Genomic DNA, 17368 nt, shown 5'->3' with positions numbered 1-17368 from the left:
GGGCCGCGAGGCCGAAGATGCGCCACGCCCTGCTTCCTGCAAGGCGGGCAAAGATGGAGACGGGCTGGCTCGGCTCATGGAGCCGCCGAGAACAAGGCCGGGCGGAAGAGCCACAAAGCGGCTCCACGGAGCCACCGGGGTTTCCCGACCCCTGCCTTAGTAGGAGAGAGCAGGAACACCACGGAAAATAATTCAGCCTGTTCCTCCTGGCTATTAAAGTAAGTAACTGCTTTTTTGTTAAATGTTCTACCCTTGTGGCAGCATGGGGATGGGGAGGGCAGAATTTGGCCTGTGTTTGCCTTCTCTGCAATAGGGCAAATCTTTCTATCCTGCTGGTGGCATGGGGAGGGCAGAATTTGGCCACTGTCGTTTTGCTTTTGTGGGCAAATCTTTCTACCCTGGTGGCATGGGGATGAGGGAGGGAGCAGAGGATTTGGCCAGTGTTTGGTTTTCTGTGGGCAAATCTTTCTCTACCCTGGTGGCATAGGGAATGGAGAGTGCAGAATTTGGCCAGTGTTTGGTTTCTGTGGGCAAATCTTTCTACCCTGGTGGCATATGGGAAATGGAGAGAGTGCAGAATTTGGCCAGTGTTTGGTTTTCTGTGGGCAAATCTTTTCTACCCTGGTGGCATGGGAGATGGAAAGTGCAGAATTTTGGCCAGTGTTTGGTTTTACCTGTGAGGCAAATCTTTCTACCCTGGTGGCATGGGAATGGGAGAGTGCAGAATTTGGCCAGTAGCTTGGTTTCTGTGGGCAAATCTTTCTACCCTGGTGGCATGGGAATGGAAAGTGCAGAATTTGGCCAGTGCTTGGTTTCTGTGGGCAAATCTTTCTACCCTGGTGGCATGGGAATGGAAAGTGCAGAATTTGGCCAGTGCTTGGTTTCTGTGGGCAAATCTTTCTACCCTGGTGGCATGGGGATGGGGAGAGGAGTTTTTGCTCAGTGCTTGGCTCCATTTTGCAAAACTGTCTACCCAGGTGGCATTGGGGTGGAGTGGGGAGATTTTGCCCAGTGCCCCTGCTGCAGTACCGCCCACCCTGCTCTGGAAATCCCTTCACCCAGAACGCCCAGACCATGCCCTCGCCATGTTGAGCCCCACCCTGCTCTGTTTGGCACTACGCGACTGTTTGAATCCCACCACCATCGGAACCTGTTGTTAAAATTTTTGAATCCCACCACTGCCCTGATTCATTTATTTCAACATCAGTGAATACATGTGGCTTAGTCGGTCTGTAGATTCAGAAGAATTCCCAGCCCTAGACTAAGAAAGTATGCTTCTGCAGATGCTACAGTTCCATGTAGCTGAAAACTACGTGGTCACATTGTTAAAGCTGTCACATTGTTAACAACAGAGGCGATTTGAGAAAGGCTTAAAATATTAAAAGAGTAAATACAAAAAAATTAAATCCCAATAAAGCCAATTGCTAAATCTTCTCTGTGCTTAGATAATAGGATTACACTAGGACTTCCTTCTGCAAATACAACGGATTTGCACACTATCCTAAGAAATTGGGTGGGCTACTGTACCGTTAATAGAGGAGTTCTGTGGGGTCAAGGAGAAGGCAAACACTCAAAAAAAATTGCAACTTCTGGCAAGAAATGATTGTTGAAGAAAGGAACAAAGGTTAGGGATAGGGTTAGAATTAGTGCCTGATTCTCAGGGATTTCCTTGCATCACTTATAGCTGAGCTTCTTAAAAAGTACATTACCACAATCTGATAGCAAGTTGAATTGGACCATCTGCACCTTCACTGAGCAAAGAGTCCATCACCTAATCCCCAGCAACCGTTGTAAACATACCCATTGCTTTTGCCAGTGGTTGGAATGTATGCAAAAATCCCTGTCATTGAGACTGATGATTGACAAAGCACTTTCCCCGTAAACATGGCGGTGGAAAATACTGTCAAGTTATAGCTGACCATAGGGTTTTCAAGGCAAGAGATAAAAAAGAGGTAGTTTGCCATTGTATGCCTCTTGCCTTGGAAACCATGTGGGGTCATCATAAATTATCTGCAACTTGGCAGCCCTTTCTACCACCTCCCTGCTTTCATGAGTCAATGTTCATGAGTCCAATGTTCATGGGAGCAGCAGTGGCACAGGAGGTTAAGAGCTCGTGTATCTAGTCTGGAGGAACCGGGTTTGATTCCCAGCTCTGCGCCTGAGCTGTGGAGGCTTATCTGGGGAATTCAGATTAGCCTGTGCACTCCCACACACGCCAGCTGGGTGACCTTGGGCTAGTCACAGCTTCTCGGAGCTCTCTCGGCCCCACCTACCTCACAGGGTGTTTGTTGTGAGGGGGGAAGGGCAAGGAGATTGTAAGCCCCTTTGAGTCTCCTGCAGGAGAGAAAGAGGGGATATAAATCCAAACTCTTCTTCTTCTCTTCTTCTTCATTTTGCCAAATACTCCTTTTGCCACATACCAAAGTGAGCTTGGACCAGTGAAAGCTTCCAGGTATGTCTTAAGTGCCATCAAATCGCTTCCAGTTAATGGCAACCGTATGAATCAATGTTCCCCAAAATGTCCTATCACTCAGGTCTTGCAAACTGAAATTAATGCTTATACCCTAGACATTTTGTCTGGTGTTCAGGTGCTAACAATCCCAAGTTTTGTTTTCCTGTTACAGACTAGCACAACTGGCCTCCTGGGAGTGATTTAATTGTGTTACTTCTTGTGTGCCATTTCTTTCTCCCTCCCTCACTATTGTTTATCCTCTTTTTCAAAGCCATTTGGAACATGTCTGTGTGCGTGGACAGACTCACCACATTGTATCCACAGTTGCAAATTAGCTCTCTTCTTGGAAATTACCAATATGGTGGTTTGCTTCCTCACAGGCCTTTCCAAATTGAGATAAACAGCTTTTACTGAGCAAATACTTCTTCCCAGCTGTTTATACAATGAAAACAATCATTCCTGAATTAAGGCGTCATAAATCTATTTAGGCTTTGTGGAGGAAGTTATCAGGCCTTTAACTATCACTTGAGAATGGTCTAAATTTGTTTACTTTTATAAACTGCCACAAAAGAGTTGAAAGACACCGATAATTTGAGAGTTCTGTTAATTGATTTAGGGGAAGAAATGGTTCTTCTTCATATTCAGACTTCTCATTGTTCCAACGTAGTGTAGTGGTTAAGACCAGTGGTCCCTAATCTGGAGAACAGGGTTTGATTCCCCACACCTCCACATGAGCGACGGACTGTAGTCTGGATAACTGAATTTGTTTCCTTGGTCCTACACATGAAGCCTGCTGACCTTGAGCTAGTCATTGCTGTCTCAGGACTCTCTCAGCCCCACGTACCTAACAAGGTGTCTGTTGTGGGAAGAGGAAGGGAAAAAGTTTGTAAGCCACCTTGAATCTCCTTACAGGAAAGAAAGGTGGGATATAAATCCAAAGTTGTTGTTGTTGTTGTTGTTGTTGTTGTTGTTGTTGTTGTTGTTGTTGTTGTTGTTGTTGTTGTTGTTGTTGTTGTTTTCTGTTCATTCCAGACAGGGCCAGGGCCAGCTTTAGGGGAAACATGGAAAAGATTAATGTAACATATTTGCAACAAGATCACTATGTTATTCCAACCAAAGGAAGAAGAATGAATTAGGATTGTTAGCACTCAGAGTAACAGCCATGTTCAAGGTTCTAAACAAAACATAACCTCTTAAATTTAGTGAACAACCTTTTGAATACTGTGCTTGTGCTCCGCCTCTGAGCCAAAGTTCCCCGATCCTTCAGCTCAAGGACCTGTGGTTCTGGGAAACGAGCATATATATTATATACAAAAAGATTACCAGTTTATCGTTGACTCCTGTAATCTGGAGAACTGGGTTTGATTCCCCACTCCTCCACTTGAGTGGCAGAGGCTTATCTGGTGAACCAGATGTGTTTCCGCAGTCCTACATTCCTGCTGGGTGACCTTGGGCTAGTCACAGTTCCTTGGAACTCTCTCAGCCCCACCTACCTCACAAGGTGTCTGTTGTAGGGAGAGGAAGGGAAGAGTTTGTAAGCCACTTTAAGGCTGATTCCGCATGGGCCAAAAACAGCAGTGTGAAAATGGTGTGAAAATGGTGTAAAAGGGTTTAAAATGGTGTAAAAGGGTTTATACTGTTTTCACACCGTTTTCACACTGCTGTTTTTGTCCCATGCAGAATCAGCCTGAGTCTCTTTACAGGAGAGTATGGTGGGGTATAAATCCAAACTACTACTACTACTACTACTCCTCCTCCTCCTCTTCTTCTTCTTCTTCTTCTTCTTCTTCTTCTTCTTCTTCCTCCTCCATTTAATTGACAAGTAAGTCATTTGGGGACAGAGATATGTTTGGAAAAACCACTCTGAGACTGTGGGATGCACATCAAAACAGAGGACTTTTAGCAAGAGGAGTTGGGCAAATTTTTTTCTCACGAATCCCTGGAAAGCTGCTGCCAACCAGCACAGACAGTCCTGAGCTATCTGGATCAATGGGCTAGCTCAGGATAAGGTACTTTCATCACCAACAAGAGGGTCTAACACTCAATGGGAAAGAAAAAGCCTTTGTAGAGAGTTTGAATAATAAACTCCTGTTAAAGGATTCCAAGTAGCAGGAATCCTTTTCTCTGTTTGGATGGCAGCTAGTAGTCAGAGTCCCAAGCTAGATGGGGCAGTGATCAGATCTGGCAACTTCTCAATTCACCATACTGAGTGAGTTACCATGCCAAAAAATTGGGGATCAATCATCTGTGTCCCACAATCTTGACAGCTGATGAAAGGAAGGTCATTTTGTTGCTTTCTTCTCTGAACATATACAGTGTCAGTGTAGAAGTGAGGAAGATGTTATATGGATGGATAATAGAGAGAGGGAGGGATTAAAAATCCTGCAGGCTGCAGCATCGAGTGAGGTGCTACATCATTTCTGACAAAAATCCAGAAGTTATAATGGGTAAGTCAAAGAATCTCCAGAAATTCTGTGGTTCTGCCATAGAGTTTCTGGTGATTCCTAGAACTACCTATGTCACTTGTGATTTTTTATAAGAAACTAGCAGGGCCCGGCCACGTGTTGCTTTGGCAATTGTCCTTCTCATCACAGTCCGCAACCCACACAGATGTCCATGCAGGTCCAATGATCCACAGCATAGCCTTTTGGGGTGGTCAAATGGAATCCCTCTTTCCCTTTTCAATTCACATTGTTATATGGTGGTGTCTTGTTTTTTTAGTAAAAGGTAACCCTTTCCATTCCACAACGGAACTGTCCAGAGTGCGAATCCTGCTGTCCATGAGCCTGGTTGACACGCACAGTCCTGGCTTGGGTAAGGCAGAACTGGGGCAAGCAGGCTATCCCAGTCAGGCAGCAGAGGCAGGGTGGTGAGGCGTTCAGATCGAGGCCAGCTCCCTGGGTTTTTAAAGGGCCACATGCAAAAGAAGCAGAGCCAGTAGTGTTGGTTCGCCCCCACCCCGCGGATTGTCTTAGAAAAAAAGGCAAACTCCAGCTCCCTTTTAGTAAAAGAGAGCTGTGGTGAATATGGGTGAGGAAGTGGGTAAGTGGTGGTTGGATGTGAGGGAGGGCAGAGTGAGGTGTGTGAGGATGAGCTGGATGTGGATGAGAGTATGTGTGTTGTGTGGTAGCAGTGGGTGAGTGAAAGTTACCTACGTGTGGGGGGGGGAACCCCACCTGACGTCTCACATGGCAAAGTGTGTATGTGTTTCACTTCCACTCGTATTACCTAACAGTATTACCTATTTACTGTTCTCAATGGTCATCTCTGGCCATCTGAAAGGGCATACCAACCCCTCAGGCCACAGACATGGTGCACGAACATTCTAAGGGTGACAGTTAAACACAGCCAGCTTCATGGCCTGGTGCGCCAGGAAAAAGACGTTTTACCCAGCGCAGGTATTGAATTTCAGCAATGTGAATATCCGAAAACCTGCCCGCATTGGAAAGGCACATTGAGTGAAAATTTGAAAGCAATCCGTCCAGTGGTTTTGAAGTTAGAGCACGACTCACAAACGGACGGTTTGCTTTTTATATATATAGATAGATGACATGACACTACAGTCGGTATCATGGGCCCTCCCATATCCCTGCCACCACACGCGCCCCCCTCCCCCAACTGGTTGAGAGCTGCTTTCTAGCAATCTTCTCTCTCTCTCTCTCTCTCTCTCTCTCTCTCTCTCTCTCTCTCACACACACACACACACACACACACACATTTGTGTGTTTGTGTATCCATTAAACTTCCTATGCCAGCTCCATGCAAGCGTGCCTGCAACTCTTGGACCTGCTGCAGGTTTGCTGCTTTGTTCTGTTCCTTGTTTTGCAAACCATGCAAGAAATACATGCACTTCTCAGCTGCAAGGCAATCTGCTTTTTTTTGCTTAATATTTGCTGGAAGACAAGACCTGGCTTAATCTACAACTGTCATTAAGGAAAAAAATATTTGCCCCCCCAGGGCCTTAGATGGCTTTGTTAAATGATAGTAAAAATGAGGTCTAATTACTGCCTTGCTCCTAAGGATCTCTTTTTTCTTGGTCCAAAGCTGGCATATGTTCACTGCTAGGAATGAAGCCAGATTCCAGCACATCTAGCAATCTTCTCTTTGATCAAAGAACCATCTGCATGAGTCTGACCGGATGGCTTCAGCATTGTTAATTCATTTTCTGCCACAAAGAAATGACAAAGAAATCGCTAAGCTTTCACATCCATTCTGTATGATCCTGCCCATTAGCTAAGGTCTTACACAAAAGTCCTGTTCTGTCTGCCTCTCTGCTTTAAGAGGTCAGGTGACTGACTATCAGGCAGAGCCTTTTCTGCAGTGGCACCTTGGCTGTGGAACCCCACAACAACTCACCGGCATTTGGCTTATATACCTGAGTGATTGGGGGCTAGTCTAACCAGGGCTGTTGCGAGGACAAAAGTGGGAAGGTTGTTTGAACTACCCTGAAGAAAGATATAAATAAAATAAATGTGTCTGTGCAGGATTTGGGTTAATGTTTGACAATCATATGAAAATGGTTATCCTTACTTTTCCACATTCTGAATATTTCTATATTTGTTCTGTTTGTCACAGCCTTTTATCATCGGTGTTTGTTGTTGCTTCAGCTAGGGGTGAGCAAATCTCTCTCTCTCTCTCTCTCTCTCTCTCTCTCTCTCTCTCTCTCTCTCTCTCTCTCTCTCTCTCTCTCTGTCTCTCAGTATTTTTTGAGTTTGGGTTTAATAGATCCAGAAAACTTTGGGGGGGGGGGGGAACCCACAAAAGCCAGTACTGACAATCATTGAGCAATCTTTGTAATGATGTTTTTATTGGCTTGATGGAAATCTCTTTGGAAGCTTTTGGCTGAGATCTTTGTGCAGGATACGTTGCAAACAAATGTTTCACAAAGTTGTTTCTCAGCTACACGTAAGATGAAAGAAAAGTCTTGCAAATTTGACACACACACTCTCGCACACACTTTTCTGGTTACATCTTCCTGTATTCTAAGTTCTGTACAGAAGAAGGAAGAGCCATTATCCAACAGCAACAACAGGCAGTGCCTCTTTCCTCCCAAATGCTGCTGCTCCATTCTAAACTCTGGCCCCTTCCGCACACGCAAAATAATACGTTTTCAAACCACTTTCACAGTGGTTTGCAAGTGGGTTTTGTTTGCAAGTGGGTTTTGCTATTCCGCACAGCTTCAAAGAGCACTGAAAGCAGTTTGAAAGTGCATTATTCTGCATGTGCGGAATGAGCCTCTGACAACTTTACATTTCATCTTCGGCCCTTTTCAGATGCCTACAGCATCTCTATAGGAAATAATCTGCCAGTCTGCACTGAATGTTGTGCCAGGGCCCTGCCATGAATGCTACCTAGTACACCAAAATGAAGGGCAACCCACGAACTGGTTAGAAATACTGAAAAAAGCATGTTGAAGCTAGAAAATCAAATAGGGATCACTTCCTCGATAATCAAATAATCTCATTGTTGCTTCCAAACAAAAACTTTGCTACGTCTTACTTGCCTTATATTTCCTTATATATATGGATGCCTTATATTTCACACTTCAGCAAAACCTCTACTACGTCTTATTTTCAGGGGATGTCTTATATTCGGGGAAACAGGGTAGTTAAGATTTGCCTTTCAAGCCCTGCTGTCTGTGCCTCTGGCCCCTTCCGCACATGCAAAATAATGCGTTTTCAAACCACTTTCACAACTGTTTGCAAGTGGATTTTGCTATTCCACACAGCTTCAAAGAGCACTGAAAGCAGTTTGAAAGTGCATTATTCTGCATGTGCGGAATGAGCCCTAGTCTTCAGGGGGAAAGTGATTTGCAACTAAAGACAGGTAACCAGAGACAGGGCCTTTTTTGTTATGGTCCCTCACATCTGGAACGTGCATTCCTTTGAGACTCAGCTCGCTGTTACTTTACTACCAGACCAAAGCAGAGCTTTTGACCCTAACCTTTCATCATGATGTTGATCTTTCCAGCATTGTTATGGTTTCCTGCAGTCTGAGGTCTGATTAAGGGAGCAGAAGAAGATTTGGGATTTCATTTATACCTTGCCTGATCTGTTCTGCACAGAACAAATAAGGCAGGGGCGTAACGAGGCAGCCCTGGGCAAACTCTAGCCCTGGGCAAAACCTGAGTTGGATGCCCCCCCCCCCCCCATGGGCGGCCACTCCACCACGACCAAATTTTTTTTGCACCAGGACATTGGTGCCTTCAGGGGGTGCATTTTTTAGACTTGTATCATGCACCATATCACATCCTGGAAACTGTCCTTATGGAATTTACCCCAAAGAGTTTACGGGTGCTGCAGTTTGGTTTGCAGGGGTCCAAAAGTTATATGGACCCTCAAAGGGGTGCCCATCCCCATTCTTCCCTGCCCTAAGGAGATGGGGGGCTACCCTTTCGAGGGTCCGCTTTGGACCCCCTGAACCAAACTGCACCAAACAGGGGTGCCATCATCTCCAGATGATATCCTGGAAATTTTGGTGCCAATACATCCAAAATTGCACCCCTGCAGGAAAATCCCTAGAAATTTGCCCAAGGAATCTTTTGGTTCCTGCATTGGAGTTTTCTGCATTGCTGTCAATAGGGATTGCAGGCTGTGGGAGGCAGCACCATTTTCTGAAGGCACAGTCTCAAAACTTTCAGGGAGTCTCATCAGGGAGACTGCCCTAATAATGATACCCCCCCAGGTTTGAGGTGCAGTTTGGTTCAGGGGGGCCAAAGTTACATGGACCACCCTCAAGAGCCTGTAGCCCCCATCTCCTATTAGCTCCCATTTGGAAACAATGGGGATGAGAGAGTCACCCCCTTTGGGAGTTCCTAACTTTTGGACTCCTTAGAACCAAACCTCACCAAGCTTGGGGCAGGGTAGCATAAGGACAGTCTCCTGATGATACGCTGAAATTTTGGTGCCGCTAGCCTAAAAACTGCGCCCCCTGCAGGCCAAAAATGGAAAACCACTAAAATACCCAAAAACGAACCCAGCATTTTGATGCCCCCCCCCCACAAGGTGATGCCCTGGGCAGCTGCCCACCTTGCCCAATGGGCATTACGCCAGTGAAATAAGGCATTCTGAGGATGCCAAAAAGGCATCTTGGGAAGAACTCCACACATCCTCAGGAAACCTTATTCTAGCTCAAGGCGTCTTTTTTTAGGACACAACAAAGCTGTCTTTTTGGGAGGCGAGTCGTCCGCCGCTTACAAACCCTTCCTCTCCCCAAAGCAGATATCTGGTGAGTTAGCTGGGGGTAAGAGAGTTCTGAATGAACTGTGACTGGCCCAAGGTCACCCAGCAGGAATGTAGAAGTGGGTAAACAAATCCAGTTCACAAAATAGGAGTCTCCATAGCTCAAGTGGCAGAGTGGGGAATCAAACCCAGTTCTCCAGATCACAGTCCACCTGCTCTTAACCACTACACCATGCTGGCTTTATGTTGTTTTTATGTCCCTGGGCATGTTTTAATAGCTTGCTTTTACATTGATGATTGATTGCTGTAATGTCATTCTAAGCCAGTGATGACAAACCTTTTTAAGACCGAGTGCCCAAATTGCAACCCAAACTCCAGTTATTTATCGCAAAGTGCCCACCCGGCAATTTAACCTGAATGCTGAGGTTTTAGTTTAGAAAAAAACGGTTGGCTCCCTCTTTCTCCGCCCCACCCGCTCGAGCAGGGGCCAGCCTGCTCTAGTCTCCAGCAAGTCCTGGTGCACTGCTCTGTGCCGCTCTAGCGTCTCTGCCTCCTCTGCGCCCCCCCGCCTCGGGCAGAAGCCACCTGGACCACAGGCACCAGGCCTGCCAGCAGAATCATCCCTGGTCACCAAGGTGCGCGCATGTCGTGCTCAGTGGCCCAGGCCAGCCTAGATGTGTGTGTGTGTGGGGGGGGGGGTTACGAACTCTGTGTGTGCATGCCCACAGAGAGGGCTCCGAGTGCCACCTCTGGCACCCGTGCCATAGGTTCGCCATCACTGTTCTAAGCTGTCTCCAGCGGGACCTCATGCATGCAAAACGCATGGTTCACCCCTGAGCCACAGTCCCACCCAAGCACATTATGTAAGCAAAACACTCCCAGAGTACCTGCTTGCATCCCCAGTGGATGCAATCAGGAAAAAAAAAAGCATAGTGTTATTTTGCACCTGTAATCTCTTGACATTCCTAAGCACGCTGATTCGACTGACACAGTTCAACAAAGCGCTCTACGATAATGAACTCAACGGAGGAGGCAACGTTTTGAACAAGGCTTCTTCTGATTGCATTTCTTTCTCAAAAGGCAGCGAGGGCAAGTACGCCGAGAAACTCTGTACGGGCAAGCCAATTAGAGCCCCCCCCCTCCCAACTCCCACTTATTACCTGTAACTTCTTTTCTTGTTCTTATTTGCACATTTCTGGAACTTAATGCTCTTACCTGACAGTGGCAACTTCTCAGCATACTTCAGCATGAGAGCCACTTTACACTGAGCTCTCTGCTAAGCGTCGAAAGAACATGAAGTCAAATGAGATGTTTGTTAGCGTTTCCCCCTAGATGGTTCCTCCCGCGGTTGGTGGCCATCTTGTTGGGAAAGGAAGCTGCAGCTCCTGCCAGGTATGCTCACAGGAAATGTCATGTGTCCTGCCATAATAGCAGTTCTGTGAACAGGAGAATAGCAGAGCATTTTATACTTTGAAGTAAGGCGTTTCATCTCTCTCTTTGCAAAGTAGCTTTCTTTGACAGTTAATCAGCGGGGGACCCAAGTAGCCCTTGAAAGCCAACTGTGAAAAGAAACCTCTGAACTGAAATTGCCTCCAGCATTCTTGTAAAAGCACAGGAGATCTTTGTGAGGTTCCAAAACTGAACCTTACACGCGTGTAAGTGGCCATAATCAACTCACCCAAACTACATATGTGTGTGTGTCACTACTCATGCTGGCATTTCCTGGATAGAACATCCTGAGGAAAAGTTGGCATGAACATATGAAGTTTCTTCCTAATGAATCAGATCCTTGATCAACTTTGGAGGTCAGTGAGAAGGGTATGACATTGCAGATGCTTGTTCTAGTGAACCCATAGGGGCATATACATCCCCAAACAGCTACCACATGAAGACTGGCATGGATGAGAATGGAAACCTTGAGGCAGAAACCTTGAGCCCAAACAGGAGAATCTAGAGCTGTTTCTGCGAAGGCGGATAACAGCGCCCCAGGGACTCTAAAAACACCGTCCCTGGGTTGGCGTCTTCCACCCGCTGCCATGTGAATGGCAGTGGTGGAAGGCGCCATTCCCCCGAACACCTTACCTTAGTCCAGGGGTCCCCAAACTTTTTAAACCGGGGACCAGTTCACTGTCCCTCAGACTGTTGGAGGGCCAGACTAAAAAAAAACTATAAACAAATTCCTATGCACAAATGATTGTGAAATGTTTGATTTCACCTTTCAGCCTTTCTGTCATGGTCTATTTTAGAACAGTGACCAAAGTATGTCAAGTACAGGGTGGGCTCCAAATATTGTTGGGGAGGCTGTGGAATACCTTCCCCTGTAAAAAAAAAGAGCAGAACTTTCCCAATGGAGCATTCCATCTAACCCAGGATCAGGTATCTTCCTGGGTTCTTTCCTCCCTAGCAGCCAGCGAGCGATTCGCCAGCCTGGCAGTGCTGCCAATGGAGTGGTGGAACAGAAAGCCTGAGAGCAGCACATGCTGGAGTGAGTTAGAGGAAGGGGCCCGAGGAGCAGGCGTTTGCCACATGTGAGGTTTCCCAACTCTGGGTTCAGAAAATTCATGGAAGGAATTTGGGGGGTGCCATCCCATGCTTAACTGCAATCCAGCAAGCCGTTGGGGCCCAGTTCCTCACCTCTCCGCTATGAGCCCCCACTGCACATGAATGGAGCCATCGCCGCCATGCCTGGCGGGCCGGATAAATGCCTTCAGGGGGCCACATTCGGCCCCCGGGCCGTAGTTTGGGGACCCCTGCCTTAGTCTCTTGGCTTCGGGGAAGAACGCTGCTGCTGCTGCTGCTGCTGGATTCTCCACCACCAGTTGGTGGGAAAAGAGGGAAGGCCTGCTGTGCTGTGCTTGTGAACTCTGCCGGGACATGTGGTTGGCCACTGTTAGAAACACAGTTCTGGGCCAGAACTGCCATTTGTGTGATCCAATATAGCTGCTATTGTGCTCCCATGTTCTTAAAATGCACCACATCTAACATGACCATATTAAAGGCAATCAGCAGATCACTGAAGGACCTATCTTGAAGCACTATAATAATTAGGTAACACTGAGTACCTATGTTACATCACACGTTTAATACTATAAGTAGCTACTGATCCCAAAGGATGACCCTTCATGGTCTCTGACTTCTTCTCTCCTACTTCCTGCAGGGGAACTTGTCTTCCCGAACATTTCCCAAATGTTGACATTTCATTTCCGCTTTAATGGAATTTGCTCCGAGTTTAGCTATTAGGTTCAAACAGCTCGCCTTTCGATGGGATCCCTAACACTCCCTGAACCATCCTCATGCCTGCGAGAACAGCTGGCAGGTTATGCGCCTAAGAAGATTTCAGAACTCATGATACAACCCAGAGAAATTTAATAAAACTTGGAGCTTATTTATCAAATGTATGAATAACAAAGACGTTAGAATATACTTCTGAAATATAATGTACAAACTTTAATTTAATTAATACTATATTTTAAAGATAAACTTAAGCCATTAGATATGTTATTTGTCATAATGACTTATTCATTTATTTATTTGATTGACTGATTGACTGATTGACTGATTGACTGATTGACTGATTGATTGATTGATTGATTGATTGATTGATTGATTGATTGATTGATTGATTGATTGATTGATTGATTGATTGATTGATTGATTGATTTCTAAGCCGCCCTCCCCCTAGGGGCTAAGGGCGGTGAACAACAATGATAAAACAACTTAAAAACATACCATAAAAACTGATTATCTAATAATACATGAATGGCTAATGATAACTTGAAGATGTAGGTAATGAACATTTGATTTTTTAAAATTTCGATACAACAAAATATTAAATTTTAAATTTAAGGTTATGCGCAAGCTGAGTTTCTCATATAGGAATGTAAACATTTATTGTCAATTAATAATCTGATTAAGTATTTTTCACATATTTAATGTATTTGATAGTTAAAATCAAATCTAATGTTAACGAGTTCTTTTCCTATCTATGTAAATGATTATTACTCTTTTTTCTTCTTATTTAATGTTTATACTCAAAAATTAACAAAATGTATACAATGCTGTATTGAATTTAATGTAAAATTTAATTGTTAAATAAATACATTATTTTTTTAAAAAAAACTCATTATACAGTGTGAATGCAAAATACACACTCTAGCCCTCATCTTGAGCCTTTGGCTGCACCCACCCAAAGCTAAAGGCCTGGCAGTTCAAGAGTGCTGGCAAACATTGAAGGAGGCAGATGGATTTTCAGAAGAACTTTGCCGCTCAGGACCAGGAAAATGAATTTCAAAATGGAATTCTACCTGTGGGTTTTGCAGGCACCTGGCTGTGTGTACACAGGAAACTGTTTTGAAGAAATCTGGCACTTAGCAGATTGAAACCTGCTCCAAAAACTTGTCTGCTGAAAATCAGAACAGTTCTTTTCCACTTTTGCCTCTCAGGCACAAAGCAAGCAAATTGGGAGGTGGGCGGAAGAATGTACCTGACGCAGCAGAGGTTTGTCTGGCACAGGAATTCACGGGCACAGGCAGCATGCTCAGCAGACATTTGGTAGATCCGGTGTTGTTCCAGGCACCGTAGGGAGCTGAACCCTGCCCTCCTCCTCCCACTGGATTCTTTATTCACTCCAAGATTTGAAACCTCTCTGCCAATGTAACCTCAGCTTGTGGGTTCTGTGGGGCAGTACTTGGAATGAGTTGCAACAACAATTTTTAAACAACAAAATGGTTTACTTTTCTTTACAATTAACACTTTTAAAACATCAACATTTAACGTTACATTTCAAGGTCCTGTTCAGGTTGCATTTCAAGTCCTTCTATTTACAGTCTACTGATGTTGCCAAGTCCAAATTCTTACCAACTTTGCAAGTTGGCTGCAGCTCTACAAGAGACTCAAGGGCTTGATTAGAACAGGTTTACTACAACACCTTGATAAGAAGGTCTCAGGAGAACTCTCACCCATTACAACCACAAAAGAAAACCTACTGAACAATAATGCACTCCAACATTTACAACATAGCTTAAGAAACAACAACTACCTTACAGTAGTTTCCCAACAATTATTGCAATTACCTTAACAAGGTGTTGGGGCTTATAGAAATCAAGGTCCGAGTCTGGTAGCCTTGTCTTCTGCAAAGAGCTCTTTCAGCCTTTCTGCTGCTCTGAGTCTCCACCCCCTTACTGGGTCAACCCATTCTGGGCCAACCCATTCTGGGCATGGGGGTTACACCAACACTAAGCTGGCAGCTGAATCAAACCTGCAGATTAATAGCCACTGCTCCAGTGCTGCCAACACCCCCCAGCTGGCTACGTTGCGCACATACACATTGTGACCATGTAGATGAGAATGTGTCCTGATCAGAGCATAGGAGGCAGCGGTGGCAGCAACAGGGACATGGGACGCCTGCTGGGACACCACGTCTGCAGTGAAGCACTTACTGCTTTGATGTAAACTTGGCAAGATGTTTCTGACCCTAGAATGTCAGAGTTGGATGGGAGCTCAAAGCCACATGTTCAGTCCCTGCTCTGGAAGGCATAGCCTTTCCACCCATCCAACACTCAAAAACCATCTCCAGGCTGTCTGCCTTGGGCAGCAACATCCTTGTTCCCACAAAGCAAAAGGGGGCGTACTGGGAGATGCGATTTATCCAGAAACTTCTATCCCCAATCAGTGGAACATTCCAATGATGCTTCTAGCCAACTGAAAAACTCATTGATGAAATAACTCTGTCCTGTCCTTCCATATTTATCGTGCCCTTCATCCAAGGAACTCAGGGCACTGTAAATGATTTCCCCCATTTTGTCTTCACAACAACTTCATGAGACAGTCTAGGTAGAAAGAAAGTAAGTTTCAGGGGGCGGGTTTTGAATCTGAGCATTTGAGGCCCTAGAAAATATTCTGACCTCTACCATGTCCTAGCTTTCTAGTGTCAACATCGCACTTCTGCACAAATTGGCAAACAAAGAAGAGGAGGAGGAGTTTGGATTTATATATCACTTTTCTCAACCATAAAGAGTCTCAAAGCATCTTACAATCACCGTCCCTTCTTCTCCCCGACAACAGACATCTTGTGAGGTAGGTGGGGCTGAGAGGGTTCTGAGAGAACTGTAACTGGCCCAAGGTCACACAACAGACTTCATGTGGAGGACTGGGGAAACAAATATAGTTCACCAGATTAGAGTCGGTTGCAGTGGCATAGGAGGTTAAGAGGAACCGGGTTTGATTCCCAGCTCTGCCGCCTGAGCTGTGGAGGCTTATCTGGGGAATTCAGATTAGCCTATACACTCCCACAGATGCCAGCTGGGTGACCTTGGGATAGTCACAGGTTCTCAGAGTTCTCTCAGCCCCACCCACCTCACAGGGTGTTTGTTGTGAGGGGGGAAGGGCAAGGAGATTGTAAGCCCCTTTGAGTCTCCTACAGGAGAGAAAGAGGGATATAAATCCAAACTCCTCCTCCTCCTCTTCTTCTTCTTCTTCTTCTTCTTCTTCTTCTTCTTCTTCTTCTTGTGGAGGAATGGAGAATCAAACCCAGTTTTCCTGATTAAGGCCCCTTCTGCCCATGGAGAATAAAGCGCGGCCGCGACTTAAACGCGGCCGCCGTTGCGGGAGGGCGAGGGGCCCGGCGAAGGCTCCAGGCCCGTTCAGCATGCAGCGTGCCGTCCAGCGCGCATGCGCAGAGGGCCGGGCAGCTCGGGCTCGCCCTGCGCAAGCGCAGGGGGCCCCAGCTGATAGGTGGCGTGCTCTCGCGATACGCGGGAGCACGTCTGCGGAGGGGGCGAGAGGCTGGGCCTATAAAAGGCCCCGCCTCGTGGTCGCCGGCCCCACTCCGCAGCTGAACTTCGAGGGATTTGAGCACAAGGATTTGTCCGGGTATGGTGGGGGCGGGGGAGTGAAGCCGATGGGTTGCGGCAGCCTTCTAATTACTGCCCCCTTTTTGCCACGGGACCTCCGCAGTGGTTATGGCGCCGGCAACGGCCGCGGCGCCTTAGCGGGGGCGACGGGCCTTATTGCCCCCCCTTCTTTTACCACGGGACCTCCGCAGTGGTTATGGCAAGCGCCCGACAAGCGGCAGCGGGCGCCGTATGATAGCGAAGGCGGCAGACGGGCCTTATTGCCCCCCCTTCTTTTACCACGGGACCTCCGCAGTGGTTATGGCGCCGGCAACGGCCGCGGCGCCGTAGCGGGGGCGACGGGCCTTATTGCCCCCCCTCCTTTTTGTTTGTTGTTTGTCTGTTTTTACCACGGGACTCCCGCACTGGTCAATGCGCCGGCCGGGAGCAGGCCGGCATGGCGCTAGGCCAGCGTGGGGGGGGGCCTAGCAAGCGCGGCGGCTGGGACTACCCGGGCGCACGTGGCACCCCCCCCATTTCGCCCACCAGAAGACCCTCTCCCCATTTAACGTTGCAGCAGGGGAACAGTGCCATTTATCCCGGTGCAAGGGGTTGATGCCCCACTCCTCGGGTGGGTGGCAGACATGGTATTGGGGAATGGGTTCATTCCATCACCCCCCCCCATGAAGCATGTTGGGTGGCTTCGGGCCAGTCACAGTCCTCTCAGAATTCTCTCTGGCCCAACAACCCCCCCCCGTTTTGGTTTTGCTTTGTCATGTCGGCTTTGGGAAGAGGAAAACCCCACAGTCCAAGAGTTGAGTTGCCGGGCCACGGGCAGCAGGGGTTGGCCACATAATTTTCGCAGTAATCTCGGCTATTTACTAACGTTTTGCCTTGTTTTGGGG

The sequence above is a fragment of the Sphaerodactylus townsendi genome, linkage group LG06 (genome assembly GCF_021028975.2).
Source record: "Sphaerodactylus townsendi isolate TG3544 linkage group LG06, MPM_Stown_v2.3, whole genome shotgun sequence".
NCBI classification, from domain to species: Eukaryota; Metazoa; Chordata; class Lepidosauria; order Squamata; family Sphaerodactylidae; genus Sphaerodactylus; species Sphaerodactylus townsendi.
This window is presented reverse-complemented; position numbering follows the sequence as displayed.